Source organism: Gossypium arboreum, chromosome 6 (assembly GCF_025698485.1).
Source record: "Gossypium arboreum isolate Shixiya-1 chromosome 6, ASM2569848v2, whole genome shotgun sequence".
Taxonomy (NCBI): domain Eukaryota; kingdom Viridiplantae; phylum Streptophyta; class Magnoliopsida; order Malvales; family Malvaceae; genus Gossypium; species Gossypium arboreum.
Genome location: NC_069075.1, coordinates 105,315,009 through 105,332,061, shown reverse-complemented (window position 1 = coordinate 105,332,061; position 17,053 = coordinate 105,315,009). Strand labels below are relative to the sequence as shown.

Genomic DNA, 17,053 nt, shown 5'->3' with positions numbered 1-17,053 from the left:
AGAGAAACCCCTATAACATAGGTTTTCCTTGTATAATTTGAAGACATTAAAACTAGGAGCTCAAGTCAAAGCTGAAAGCCTTGTATGAATATACAACCAGTGACAAGGAACCAATTAATATCCTAAGAAAGCTGTTCTCTATTGGTACAGGCTTCAACTTAATGCCATGTTTATCTGTCTTGTATCATGCTGCTTGTTTTTGATTAGTTAAACTAAGCAATCCTTTCTAGATTAAACATCACCATATCTTCAAGCCCTAACCGGAAATCACTTTGAGGAAGACATTGGAGACTCTTGATTGCAATATTAGCTTTCTCTTTTGCTAACTCTTGTTCCCTTTCGATTCCTCCACATTGCTTTACTAGTTCGATTGCTTCATTAAGGGAACCAGTCTCGCAGAACTCAAATTTAATGATATCTCTAAGTTTTGGCTCCATTTGGAGCACAGAAATTAAAGGTGCTGTGAGGTTGCCTTTTGTTAGATCACTACCAGATGGTTTCCCCAGCTGCTCTGCTGATTGTGTAAAATCCAATATCATTAACATTTTCGAATGATAGGCCAAGATTCTTTTCATATTCATACACTTGCTCTGGTACACTACGATAAGATCCACTGAAAATGGCGGCTCCCTTGGTACTAGCTGCAATGAATGAAGCTGTTTTGTAATAACTTTTTAGCAAATAGTCCTCAAGTTTGACATCATAGTCAAACAAACTCAATGCCTGCTTAATCTCACCACTTGAAAAATCCTTAATAACTTGCAATATCATTAATGAGGATACACTTGAGATTAGTTAAAGTTAAATATCAACAATTTGAGAACTATCTTCATAGCCACGACACATTTTGAATCTCCACAGGTGGTACTTTTTAGTCAATACTTGGGTTTACATCCAAACGAGATGGTAAATGTTAGGCCTAGGTCCTACATACCTGGCTAATGAGCTTAATGACTTCAAGGTTTTCAAGATTTGAAAGGTACCATGACGATTGAGCAAGCATGAAGTCTCTAGCCAGTATGGTTACTCTCGTGCCGTACAGTTGGTGAACCATCTCTTTTCCTGCAATTAAATTAACATACAGTTCCAAATTAGCAGTCTCCCGAATGATGAAAGACTAGGAGAAAAAAAGATATCGAAGAAATTCAAGCTCTTCCCATGAGATCAAAGCTTCTATTATTACTATTACCATTACTATTGAATGTTAAAACCGAGTAGTCAAAATCATTCAATAGAATGGTAGGTGCAATGGTTCCTGTCCCTAACATGCACAGGCTAGAAATTTGGCTACAGTTTCACTCTTAAACACCACCACAACTACCAATTTGCTATATATATACAAATAAATGGACGCCCCACATTTACACATGCACTTATTATATATACTGAAATAGAACTATGTCTAGTGCCCTTATACATGTGTATAGAAGGCTGCAACCATAGCCTCAATTATCCCAAAGAAAATAATCACAGTAATTACAACCAATGCAAGTGCTATGAATTTGAAACCTGCAGAAAGCTCCAAGAACCAACCTGTTTGAAGAAATGGACACACCTCTTACTCGCAGCATGTAACACCCCTTACCCGTGTCCGACATCGGGACAAGGTACGAGTCATTATCAGACTTAAACAACACATACATGCAAAAATCGAGCCATAAAATTTCTTTTAATTCAAAACTTTTCAAACACATGCATGTCATCCCTTATTTGGGTTTACGAAGCCCAAAACATACATTGGGATTGATTTAGGACTAAATTGAAAACTTTGAAAAGTTTCAGGAAAACTTAGAAAATTTTCCCATGAAACAGGGTCACACACCCTTGTAGACATAGGGACACGCCGTGTAACTCCCTATTTATGACGTCAGCATGCAAATCGAATCGGGTGGCCAGGCCACACAACTGTGTCTCCAGGTCGTGTCCCTCACACGGTTGAGACACACGGCCGTGTCTCAGCCCGTGTGGCCAACACTTAGGCTATTTTCCAAGCCTTCATGTTTCCCATAATCCCTTACAGCCTTATGCACATCAAAATCACAAATCATGACATCATTTTAGTAATTAAACACCCTTTAGTAAGACAGATTCATAACATTGACATGTCCTCTTACACATAATGCACCTACTCATAAAGTACCAAGTCTAGATTCATTAATTCACATTCATAAGACCCGTCATTTTGGTGACCACTTTTACCATTATGCTAAGTTACCAACTTATTCCTCAGGCACTCATATTAAACCATCGTCATGTTGTTTTTATAACAAACAATTACTACATAGCTACGATCACCTCAAATGGTTATGGAGCATACATCCAACACACATGTCATATTACCAAACATAATCACATCATAAACATTAGACATAACATGAATAGCTAGATTTACAAACCGTAATCAATATGAGCCACATCTCGTGGCCATATGCATATAACTTAATATAAGCCAATACATTTGGCCAAAATCATAATACACATGCCATATAACTAGATCCCTATACATGCCACTCACTTGGAAACGCTAACATATGTATCAATACTCCAAAGGTAATAGCTTGATAGTGTGATGCATGCTCCGACGATCTCCAACCCCGAGCTAACCTGACAACACTAAAGAAATGGAAAGGAGAGGGTGAGCTTTATAGCTTAGTAAGACTGTATGAAAATAATAAGCAATTTATCAATATGCTTCCACCAATTCTTACAACATGATCTCAAGGTAATACTATCATAATTGCCCTTTTCTATGTTCAAGTCAAGCTGTTTTCTTGAGTCATAGTCACTAAATTATTTATATCTAGAGTTATGGAACTCCAAATTAAGATCCGCTAATTTTTCCAGAAACTATACTCACATATATTGTTACCATAAAATTTGCAGAATTTTTGGTTTAACCAATTAGTACAGTTTATTCTTCAAAGTCACCCCTATTCTGTTGTTTGATAGCTTCAACCTTTCTTTACTAAAAATTAATTATCTCCTCACACGGGACTCTAATGATGTTCTCATTTCTTTCTTTTGAAAATATACTCATTAAGGACTATAATAATATAAATTTTAACCCATAATTATTTTTTAAAAATTTTTAATGATTTTCCCAAATCAGGACAAGGGATTTGAAAATGATTCTGACTCTGTCTCATAACAATTTAAATATTTCATAATACAAAACTCTTTTGCTTACATTGTCTCTTCTATGTGAAACTAGATTCATGAATCTTTAATTTCATATTTTATTCAGCCTCTAACTCAATTTCCACAATTTTTGGTGAATTTTCAAATTCAGACTGCTGCTGTTGTCCAAAACTATTTTAGTGTAACTTAATGATACTAAGTTTATCACACCTTATTAATTCATTTTCACCACACTGGTAAAAAAACATGTTTATACATCACACGTATAGACCTATAATCATAAGGTCATCACAAAATCATTCTCATAGGCATGACTTACCTATTTACATCCTCACCAAATGTACATCATAAACCGAAATCATTTCTCATGAGTTTGGCATACATACCTGTGTTACTCAACATGCTCATATACTTTACTTACTCATATTCATCCCTTATTAATCATACAACATGAATTGAACTCACATCTCATCAATTTCATGTAAAATACATAGATAGTCATAAGCATAACTTACTCACTTTCTTTCCTTACTAAACATACCACGTAAATGAAGCTCGTATTTCATAATTCTTGTTTAGGTACCTGTACCACTCACCACATGGTCATAAGTTCTTTAATTTCGATACAAACCATAAATATTCAGTTGAACCATTTGGAATACTACAGGATATTCATTAGCCCCAAACATGGGATAAGATGCTCACACCATGTCCCAGACATGGTCTTACATTGGCTAGCACATCAAAGTCAATGCCATGTCCCAAACAAGTCTTACACTGACTTTCATATATCGAGGCCGATACCATGTCCTAGACCGGTCTTACACTGGCTCTCATCTATCGGTGTCGATGCCATGTCCCAGACAGGTCTTACAGTAGCTTGTATATCTCGAGGCCGATGCATATCCTAGACATGTCTTATACTAGCTCTCATCTCAATACCGATGCATGTCCCAGACATGTCTTACACTGGCTGGTATATCTCGAGGCCAATGCATATCCCAGACATGTCTTACACTGGCTCTCAATATGTGGCCGATGCATGTCCCAAACATGTCTTACACTAGCACACATATCACCTAATGTCATGGCATGAATATCCAAATCTATTCCTAATGTTCAACCTGAAGACTTCATTATATAAATTCTCATTCACAATGCAAATCAACAATTCATACCATACTAATCATACAATACATGATAATATTAAATTAGCATTATTTACGTACAGCTTACTTGTTCTATGGAACAACATATTCCATCAAATTTCTAATGTATTCTATCTTCACATAAAAGTTATTAACGTTTGACATCACTTTCGTCATACTCAGTATCATCAACATATATTTCAATATAACCAAAGGAAGATAGATTTCAAGTAATTTTAACAATAACATGGATAACATGCTTATTTAGTCACATGAACTTACCTCGAATGCAATTTCCGCTAATTACTCCATTTCAGTTCATAACCTTGTACTTCCCGATTTAAGCCCAAATCTCGGTTTTCTTTCTCTATAATGATAAAATTCATTACTTTAATCATTATATTAATTTAAAACATTCCACAATTCATACTTTAGAAAAATGACCATTTTGCCCTTAGACTTTCACAAAAATTATGATTTTACCCCTATGCTCGTAAATCGATTTTTATCGAATTTCCTCCCTTACTGTAACACCCCGTACCCGAGTCCGTTACCGGAGTCGAACACAAGGTGCACACAGACTTAACTTAATTGTTTTCACAGTCCATAAAAAAAAAAATTTCCAGACTAGCTGGTTACTGCATCACTGTCGCCTTAAAAATCATATCTTGAGTTTTAAAGCTCGAAAATCAGTTTCGTAATTTTTCCCTGAAACTAGACTCATAATTCCATCAACATATTTTTTTCTAGAATTTTTGGTCAGGCCAATTAGTACAGTTTATTAGTTAAATTCTCCCCTAATCCAGGGTTCGACTACACTGACCTTCACGCATTACGAATTGGATATCTCCCTGTACAGGGATTCAATACTGATGCCGTTTGTTTCTATAGAAACTAGACTCAGAGAGGAATCTATACATATGTGGCATGATGCCTAATTATCTGTGGTTAATTTACAATTAATTTCCAAAGTCGAAACAGGGGATCCAGAAACCATTCTGGCCCTGTTTCACGAGAACTTAAATATCTCTTAACATATAACTCATATGACCGTTTCATTTCTTCCATATGAAAGTAGATTCATCAAGGTTCATTTGCATAATTTATTCAATATTTAATACCATTCCTACTATTTTTAGTGATTTTTCAAATCCACATCACTGCTGCTGTCAGCATCTGCCTTTAAGGTAGGCTTTACCTATTTCATGATTTCCATGATTCAATTGGCCCTTTTTGCATACATAGCACAAAGTGTGATCATGATTAACCATTCCAATGGCTAATCGTTCAAAACAATTCCATACCTCATAATGATCAACATACACACGATTATAGTACTATGCTAAAAACGTATATAAGCCATTTTCGCATGGCTATCCAAGTTTACACAAAACCGAAAGGTACATGACCTACAACAAAAGGGTAGTCCTATGCACGCCATTTCAAAGTTCAACCAAAATTGTACCAAAATGGGGGCTTTGATAGTGTGGATGACTTCGACTTCGATGATCCCGAATCCGATAGCTAACGAGCAAAATCTATAAAACAGAGAGCCAAAGCAACGGGGTAAGCATTTTAATGCTTAGTAAGTCTCAAGTAATGAAATCAGCTTTGACTAAAGTATTACATTTACATAACTAAATGAATCGCTTTATTAATACACATTCTCATTATCATACTTACTTCACATTACCGACCCTTATGTTCATACACAAAGAACAACTTAGCCAAAGGCGGTAGCTCGTTTATCAACCGAGCGAATACTTACTTGTAAGGACTCAACTAATTCAAGCACATACGAACATACCTCATTGCTGGAATTTTCAAAAGTGTATAAACTGAAATTTTTACAGCAAGATTGCTCATTTCCGAGTCACGTACCTTCGGGATTTAACCGGATATAACCACAAGCACAATTGCCTTGGTCTTAACCCGGATTTAGTAACTTGCACAATTGCCTTCGGTCTTAACCGGATATAACAACTCGCATACGAATGCCTTGGTCTTAGCCCGGATATAATTACTAGCATAAATGCCTTCGGGACTTAGCCCGGGTATCATTCAACTGCTCATGTACACATATATCAATAATCACGACACATCCATATTTCATTTTCGTTACTAAGGCTCAAACACAAATTATTTATCAAACCTTTACAATTTCGGCTCAATAGCCACACACAAGGAGCATGATTTCAATATAATTCAAGTAGGGTCATTACTCGAAGACTTACCTCGGATGTTGTCGAACGATTTTGAGGGCTATTCGATCACTTTTTCCTTTCCCTTATCCAACTGTGGTCCTCTAAGCTCTTGAGCTAATTCACACAAATTTAACTTATTAAAATCTCATTATGATAGCTTATGGCGAATATGACAAGGAGTTTAAATGGTCATATGGCCATCCTTTAGCTCAAATACACAACGGTCATGCACATTTTAATCACAACAAGCAATTCAATACAATTCATTCAAACATCAAAGTGAAGCTCAAGGTACTTAGCCCTTATATACATTAGACATTAGAGTCACATGTGCACGAAATCACGAATTGAATTCAACACATTAGTTAGTACTCTCCTTAGCCGAATTTTCCAAGCCAAGAATAGGCATCAATATGCTTGCCTCTAACCGAATGCATGCACACCAACTCCCCTCATGTGGCTGAATATGCATGTCCATGTTGAGGCCAATTATACACTTAATACCACACAAAAAAAACAGCATACATTTTACTAACTAACGCATTACATATTGTAGCTCAATACACATCTCTCATTTACTTCATAACCGAAACATCGTCACAAGCAAATATACCTTGAGATGGTATATATGTCATACCAATACATCATATGCAAACATATGTACATATAGGTGCAAGGGCCGAATCTCAAGTTGCTTATATCCAAATATAAACACATATCCAAAGCTCAAATCTTACCTACCATGCAATATGCATAAATCATACTCATGGATCTACCATGGCCGAATACACCACAACACCATACCGTTTCAATTTGGTCATGGTTAAACAAAGAACTTAGTGTCTCACTCAAAAATGCTAAAAGAAAATCCAAGAGTCCTCAATCCCCCATCACATGTATCATTATCAAGCTTTATATTTAGCATGCAATGGCACTAACACAACATCCACCTTGGCCGAATATCATTCCCATGACATAGCAAAGATTTGAACCATGGGCTAATAAGAACATCAAGTTAGCAACCAAAAACATGCATGAATCTCATGGCACAACATCAAACATACCTTAATCTAGGCACTAGTATGGCCAAACCTCCTCCTAATCCTTTTCCAAACCAAGCATGAAGCAAAATTCCTTCCTTCTTCTTTAGTATTTTCGGCCAAAAAGAATGAGAAAAGATGAACAATTTTTTTTTTCTTTGCTTTTCTTCAACTCACGGCAAAGGGGGGGGTTCACTCACACACATTTTTTTTTTCATTCTTTATTACCCATACTTATTTGTTTATTTCTTTTCTCCCATGATGTACCAACATAACATGTCTAGGACATGTTTTGCCCATGATTCCTTGTCATGGCCGGCCACTAGAACTTGGGGGGGGGGAAATTTGACATGCAAGTCCTCCCCTTTGACTACATGCACTATTAGGTCCTTATAGATTAGCCTATCACTTTTCAAAAGTGTCACACAAGTCCTACTAATTGAATTCACATGCAATCGACTAAATCGAAGCTTGAAATTTTCACACATTCATAATTACATATTCTAGACAATAAATATTACGTTCAAACATTTCGGTGACTCGGTTTAGCGGTCCCGAAACCACTTTCCGACTAGGGTCAATTTTGGGCTGTCACACTTACCAAGCCTAGTCGAATTCTTTTTATAACTATAGCAACTCACAATTTCAATTATTTCACACATTTACAACTTATTTTACAAACGTTACAAAGTAGCCCTTTTTAGGTGTTTTCATGCAAACTCCTTTCACAAAAGTTGTTTATTACACAACCATGACTCATTTTATTCCATAAAAATTCAGAAAAAACATAAATACTCTCATGGAAAAACCCTATACTTACAACCATTTTGTAAAATAGTCCCCTCATTAGCTAGATTATGCTAGAAGGGTCCTAAAAATGCAAAAAATAATAAAAAAAGGCTATCTAAATCACTTACTTGCAAGAGATATAAGTGGCTGATATTTTTGAGCTTTCAAAACCCTTATTTTCTGGTATTTTCGGTGGAGAAGAAGATGAGAAAAGATGATATCATTCTCTTTTTATTTTATTCTTATTTCTAGTCAAAATAGGTCACTAACTTCACCTAATTTTGACTTTTCTATTTCTTTTATCTCTATGGCCGACCAAGCCTTTCTTAAGGGTCTATTTGCTCTTTAAAGACCCCCAATTATGGTTCTCTAGCTATTTAACACATTTACCTAGCAAAACAAAGCTTTTTCCCTTTATGCGATTTAGTCTTTTTTCTCAATTAGGCAAGCAATCGTTAAAATTATTTCACCAAAATTTTCATGCACTCATATAAATATGCTATAACACATAAAATAATATTGAAAATAATTTCTCTAGCCTCAGAATAGTGGTTTCGAAATCACTGTTTTGACTAGACCTAAAATCGGGCTGTTACACAGCAAAACTCTAGAAAGTCGCTGGTTCAAACTTAAACGTGGCTTACTTGAACTACTTACACAAATTGGTTGCTGCATGAAAAATCAAAATTCATTATAGCATTTCTCTGAAAGACACTCAAAATATTCATTACTGAAGAAGAGGTATTAGCAAGACTAGCTCAATGCACTTAACAGTTAAGTAATTTCCCCAAAGTAAAAGCAAATCACAAAGTAACACAATATCAAGCAATCTTATCTATCTGTATACATATTATATGTTATTGGATGAAATTTACATCAATTTAGCTTAGGGCTTAAAACTCAAATAAATTATCGAGAAAATTTTACATTACATAACAACTTTTCAGTAATTCAACTAATATATTTAGCTTTAAGTTATTGATTTTCAAAGCAAAATAAATTAATTAATCAAAATTTTATTTCGATAAAATGAAAATTCAATCTATATTCACTTCCAAGAACATTTATTAATTCGTATACTTATTTTTTCCTTTTTTCGTTTTTCTTTTCTAAGCAACCAAACGAAAAAAAAACATTAATCTTGCTTTTATCCCTCGATCAAACTAGAGCTTTGGTTTATATACATACAAGAAGACATACATCCATCATCCATTCAATGAACTGAAAGTAATCGGTTCAATAAAACTCTTTTTTTTTTTTTGGTTATCATCTATTAGAAATAGTTTCAATCAATTTCAACTCATTTTGACTAAAATTCATCGAATCAAAAACAGAAAAATCTAACAAAAATTTGATTCGAAAACAAAAGAATTATCTGAAACAACAACGGAGTCTTGAAGAACCGCAACAAGATGATGAATCTGAAGAGAGATCAACAAGGAAAAGAACAAATATCGGAGATTTTTGAAACCGATCGATTTCAATTTCAAGCTTGTTTTTGGTATTTCTCTTTTTTAAAAATTTGAGCTCGGGAATCCCAAAATCATTCAAGTTTCTTGCCTAGATAAAGAAACAAAGAAAGGCAACAAATTTCAGTCATAAAATCAGTTAAAAAAGTGGAAAAGTAAAGAACAAGAAGAAAAAAAAAAGAGCTTTATGCCATACCTTAAGCCAAGACCCAGTGAAGAATTCATGGTAGATTTGCTTGAGAAAGAGAGAAAAAGAGGAAACGAACAGAATATACTTAAAAGAGAAGATATGCGATGGACTTTTACCTGGAAGAGAAGATGCAGAACGGAAGAAGGAAAAGGAATGAAGAACGGAAGAAGGAGAAGCAGCCTTACCTGGATAAAGGAGGAACCGGAAAATGTCTTACAGAAATGAAATCCGTAAGAAATTTTCCCCTAAAACCCATTCATTTACTTGCGTCTCGGAAAATATTTTCCAAATGTAAAATGTTTTCAGTCAAACAAACACCGGAAAATTAGGAAAACATTTTCGGAAAATGTTTTCCTGCTAACAAACGGACCCTAAATCTAGATAGGTGGCATGTGAATTTAATTCTATGTTTAAGTGCTCATGAACTAGGCAAATTGATTTATATTTGGTATTTTTATAAATTGGATGATATGAAATGTTTTCATGCAAACAAATGGACCCTAAATTTTGACTTGTTTTGATGATATGAAATGCTTGAAATTTTTGTCTGTTTGATCTGTAAACTCCGATAATGCTCCGTAACCCGGTTCCGACGAGGGATACGGGTTGGGGATGTTACAATGGTATTGATTCGATGTCGATTCTAAGCCACAACAAAAACGTTACGGCCTCTATGTAGTCCACCCCATAAAAAACGAACAACCACTTTCTTTTGAACTTTTCAGAGAGAATTAAAAATGGTTGCTAGACTTTTTAAATTATTAAGTTGATAACCTGAACACACTAAGGGATTATCATCATTTTATTCTATTTGATATCACATATCAAAAGGAAAACCAAGATTATTCTCTTATTAATAATTGAGAAGGCAAATGGAAAATTAGAAAAAATGAATTATATTCTTTTCAAAAGAATATATGATTATTCCTTATTAATGGAGAAGACAAATGAAAAGTTAGAAAAAGATTTATATTCTTTCCAAAAGAATACTAATTTCCATGTTTTTTATATTTTGACCAAAATTAACTAATATAATTGTTTATATTAATAAATTTCGTAAAATATATACTATTAATATTTTGTATGAATCAAATTCAATATTAATTATATTCTTTCCAAATGAATATTAATTTCCATGTCTTTTATTTTTGACCGAAATTAATTAATATAATTGTTTATATTAATAAATTCAGTAAAATATATACAATTAATATTTTGATTGAATCAAATTTATATATTAGTTTTATATATGTTCTCTATTTGTGTACAACAAGTTTGTACATATAATGTGTTTAATATTTAACTATTAAATTAATTCAACAATTATTTTAATTCATGGGACAACTAAATACAATATCAATTGTATTTGGATTCTGTTCATTTCAACTATAGGGTGTAACCCTGTAGGCTCTTGTAACATTGGTAGTAATACTAGAATGTTTCTAACATTACAAACAATGAGTGGCATCTAACAATGCATCATTGCCACCCAAGTTAGAAGAAGTTGTGATTCGCCATAACCTTTTTGTAATAATCTTTTCATGTATTATATCCTTTCATCCTTAAAATCTAGATTGGACACAAGTCATGGAATAATCACACTTGTATAGTCCAATATCATATTTCTTGATTTGCTGAGCAAACTACAATAAACAAATGAGTGTAATATCTCAATCAACTTATTCGAGTATGGCTATGTATTTCTAGTCTCACTCCATCAAGAGGCCTAAGATATTGCTTCCATTATGTAGGAGGGATAAATCCTATCTTGATCAATCATATTCCAATAAATGGATAGTGGTATATCTAACATCAGACTTTATAGTACAACTTGTCGAGGTAGACGTTTTGGCTATACCAAAATATACAGCTCACGATGTTGGGAAAATGATAATATCAAGTCTGAGGATCATATATATAGTTATCATTATGAGTAATATTATGACTATCACATAATAATCCAAGAAACATACTCATAGCGGCTCAGTTCAATATGTTATTCTCTAACATATACTGATGTATTGATTTTGACATCCCTATGTGAATGACAACTCTTGGTCATCAGTCAACTATACATTAGTCTCAATGCATTATTGTTGTCCAAGCCCACAATAATACTTGACTATGACCTTTTAAGAATAATTATATTTTCTTAGGACTTTATTACAATTCAATTTAATTATATACACAGAAAAAGAAACTGAAATAGTAATGGTAATGTCTTATATTAATAAATAAGGTAAAACGAATATGTGATTACAATCATCTCATGATTGGTCTTTTGGCATACTCTAACAATCAAAATATACAACTCACGATGTTGGGACAATGATGATCTCAAGTCTGAAGATTGTATACATAGCTATCACTATGAGTAATGTTGTGACTATTACATAATAATCCAAGAAACATGTTCATAGTGGGTCAGTCCAGTATGTTGTCTCCAACTCATACTCATGTATTGATTTTGACATCCATATTTCATTGGCAACACTTTGACATCATTCAACTACACATTAGTCTCAATGCATTATTAATATCTAAACGCACAATAATACTTAACTAAGGACCTTTTAAGAATAATCATGTCATTTTTAGGACTTTATTATTAATCAGTTTATTTACACACACAGAAAAAAGAAACTAAGATAACAATGGCAATATCTTATATTAACAAACAAGGTAAAACAAGCATGTGATTACAATCATCTCATGATTGGTCTTTAGGTATACCATAACAAGATTAAGGACCATCTCAATGATCTTCAAATGGGAAGCTAACCAAAGTGATGTAAGGCGGTCTCAAGTTTTTTTTCATAGTGTCATGTGTCTACGTTGGGTAATAAATATAGCTAGAGATATACTGTAAAAAAAAAATTCACTATTATAAATACAATACATGTTTGAATAATTATAATGTATAACAGAATTAATATAAAATACAATGGATGAAAAATTGAACCAAAGTAAAAAGAACTAAAAACTCTAAAACCTAACCAACCAAATCCTAATTTGTAATAGCCACATAATAAAATTTGAACTCCAAAAATCTAAAACCTAACTAGCCAAATCCTTGTTTGCAAGAGCCATACTTTCTTGAAATGGGAAAATGGGGAAGTACGGATTCCTAAATATATATAGTATATATCGAATTACATATTATTAATATATTCCAACCAGTTTCTCACCTACACACAGCTTTCAAATTAATTTCATTGGTGCCAATGCCAACGGCAATACTGTATCTATCTTCTTAACATTGTTTATGATATCAAACAAAAAGAAGCCACGAATATACAATAATTGAATGAAAATAGTAATGACTAAATGACTAATAATAAATGAAAACATTTATTTCTCCATGATGATGGGATAACAAAGACAAAGCAGATCAAAACGGTGATTAAGTTTGACTGGTTTTATTTGGCTGGTAAAAAAATATGTTGCTAGTCCCCCATAAATTACGAAATTTGATTCATGTACTTGCAATAATTGACATGGGTAATATTTTTTATTAAAAGATATTCATCATTACAATGTTTAACTTTTGAAATTATATGACAGCATCGGTGTATTAATAACAAAATATTAGATTTGTCAGAGATTTTAAGTTGAAAATGTAATATAATTTTATTTTATTTTAAATTTTTAACTATACCAATTTAATTTTAAATTTAATTTTACAAGAACCAACAATAATTCTCATGTTTTGTTATATATATGAACTAGTTTTTTCTTGTGTAATTTGAAAATTTGAATGTATGAATTAAAATATATTAAATTTTTGTATAATTTTTGTATTTTTTTGTAAAATATGATAAAAAATATACATTATATTTCACAAACCAAACATTTTAAAATTAATTGAAATATTTTTTTGGATAATTATTGTTTTATGAAAGAAGTCTAATAAAGAACAAGATCATCTATCTAAATTTGTTGAGAGGAAATCATAATTTTGATGAAAAGATGAGAGAAAACTTGAGAGGAAATAGTGATATTTTAATTGCAGAAATTCAAATGGATTCTCTAAAATAGCCATCAACAACAATTTCTTCCATACAACGCTTAGTTATGGTGTATTTGTGAAGATAGGCTTGGGCAAAAATAAATATTCAACATCTCTTATCCTAAATGCTATTTTTTAGTTTTTGCATATTGATTCTATTAATTTTGCTAACCTTACAATTTAGTCTATAAGCTTTACTAAACCCACAATGTTAACTCGTTAATAATTCTAATTCATGCCAAAATACTAATTAATGAGACTATAATCCACTACCATAACCACTCCCAGAAAGCTTTCAGTTAACTTTTCAAAATGGATCTATTTATGAAAATCGACCCAATATTGAACTTTTCAGCATCGATGAAACTTGGGTCATTCGGATTCTCCTCTCTTTTAAAAATAAATTGTTCTTGAAACTTATTTAAAAAGAGATAGGGAGATTGAGAACACAGACTCTCCCAGTTCCCAAAATGTTTCCTTAACACTATGGCTTTTGCACTGGTTGTTCTTCATGTAATGACTCAGGTCGATCCTCGACTGGCTCTACTGAAAACAATCATGCAAAGGATTCAATCAATATCTATGCAACATCAAAACATGGAATACGTTAAAATATGATCTAACTCGTGAGGGCAAACCAAACAATACTAGACAGGACCAACTCTCTTAAACACCTTAAACAAACCAATGTACCTCAGACTCAGTTTAACTTTCCAATCGAACTTCAATATATTCTTCTATGGAGAAACATTCTAGTTCATATTGTCATCATATCTTTTAGCTTCACGTACACATACGATTTTCAAACAACTAGAAAATGTCGAACACCCATTTCTCTCACTAAGCTTGAACCAACACAATTGCATGTAACACCAACATTTGTACTAATATATAGAACCATATGAATGCTCTGCTGGAAACTATTATTATATGCAAACTCCACCAACGACAAATGTTGCTCCCACTACCCTCAAAGTCAATAATACAGGTTCAAAGCATTTCTTCCAAAATCTGAATAACATAATCTGACTAACAACATATCTGCGGACGAAAAGTAAGACTAGAATTCAATCTTGTCACCTAGGACTCATGTAGCTTCTTCAAAGTCTCAAAGTAAAATGTGGATTGTGATAGGAAACAATCGAAACTGACACAGCACACAACCTTACTATCTCCACAACATATAATTTGATGAGTTTTCCCAAGAGACTAATCCATATAAACAACCAGAAAAAGAGCATATTTTGACCACCACTCGTAATTTTGCCTCTATTTCCTCAAAGTAAATGACAATCCAATGAGAAAATCCATCCAACACATTTCCACTTCCACTCATAAATTGAACTCAACCACAAAAACCTAGATAAAAATTGGTACTCAACTTTAATTTGTTGACATACCAAACACTTCCCAACATCTTCTTATCAATTAACTATATAACTTGACTCATTTTAATCCAAGTTAACTTCTCTTAAAGCTTAGCAACAAAGCCTTCATAGTCACCTAATTCTAAACATGCATACATAGTTCAATTAGAGACTTCCCACTTACAACATCGACATCCACCAAAACCTTTCTCAAATAGAAGTCAATAATACGATTATCATCAATAACCATTTCGACTCGTTTTCATTTTCCAAAGTTCAATTCCTTCAATTTCTCAAAACTATCTTAACACATTTCACTCCAAATAGAAGGCACCCCCTTATACCAAAACATAGTCAATAGGACAACAATCAATGAAAACCTTTCACAACAGGCAATAATATCCTGCCAACCGTAAGAGACCTCAAACCTCTATAACATCTTTCATTAACTTCTATTTCTCTTAACCCATTAATCTGCCACAATTCAACAAATTAGAGTCTTGTCGGAACTTAGGGAGCTTGTTTTCTAGCTCTTTTACATGTTTTTATTGCTTTTTCATTTTTTATTAGCTCAGTTTAATTTATATAAAATAAGTATTTTTATGCAATTTTTAGCCATACGATGACCTAATGGGCCAATACGGGCCTAAGGATGAAGTAACGAGCTACTTGAGTGTGCAGGGCACTAATTTCAGGCTGAAAACATGAAGGATAAAGGCAGCATATGATCTTGTGGTGTTGCAAAACCAAATGACGAATCAGACTAATTTAATTAGGGGTGTTTTAGCCTGCACAACGAATATTTATCAGTTTTGAAGGTTATAATTAACCTAATTAGGCCAGACATTTTTTTCTATAAATAGGTGTGTTTAGCCTTATTTTAGAGGCTTGGCCAAGTGAGCCATTTAGTTTAGTTAGTTTTAGTTTTTTATTTTATTTGAATTTAGTCCTTTTTTATGTTATAAACAAAATTTGTTCTTTGTTTAATTTGGATTCGATCTTAATCCAAGCCTTTAATTAAGTAGTTTTTATTTAATTATTTTTTAGTTTCCAATTGAAATTGGAATTATCTTCACAACTGTCAAAGGAAATTCGGCTTTCACATGCAAATCGACATCGAGATGGAATTATTCTCTTATTCCCTTTTTCTATTTAATTTTTTTCTTTGCATGTTAAATATGAAATTAGGAATAATTTCATCCAAATCCATGATTAGCTAGTTTCTTTAGGGAGATTAAAGAGCGAATGTGGGAAAAAAATGAAAGAATTAGGGTTTGAGTCTGAGTTAATTGGTTTAAATTATGTGCGATTAAACCCTGAGATTGACAACCCTATGAAGCAATTTAGGATAAACGAGAATGAAAGATAAGTTTACAGAGTAAATAATAATTTATCCTGATCAAGAAACTGAGGTAGAGAGATGAGCGTGTATTGGTAAATTAGTTAGAGGTCGAGAGGTAATCATTGGTTAGTTAATAGCTAACTTGATAAAACTCGAGTTTTGAAGTTAATTAGCAACACTAAAGTGAGTTAATCTTCCGCCTAGTTTATTAGATTAATTTTGAATGTTAATTGTTTATAGTTAGTTTTAGTTAAATTCTGTAATTTCGATTAATAATTTTAATTTGTTTTTCATAATATAATTTTAGATTATAACTAGATAGCCTTGTTAGGGTAGAAAATTAATTTTAGTTTAATT

The 17,053-nt window shown here is 32.8% G+C and overlaps 1 pseudogene; it reads right to left on the bottom strand.

Moving 5' to 3' along the window:
- Positions 1-212: 212 nt before the first annotated feature.
- On the bottom strand, positions 213-15,604 carry LOC108455350 (solanesyl diphosphate synthase 1, chloroplastic-like; annotated as a pseudogene).
- Between the last annotated feature and the right edge of the window lie 1,449 nt (positions 15,605-17,053).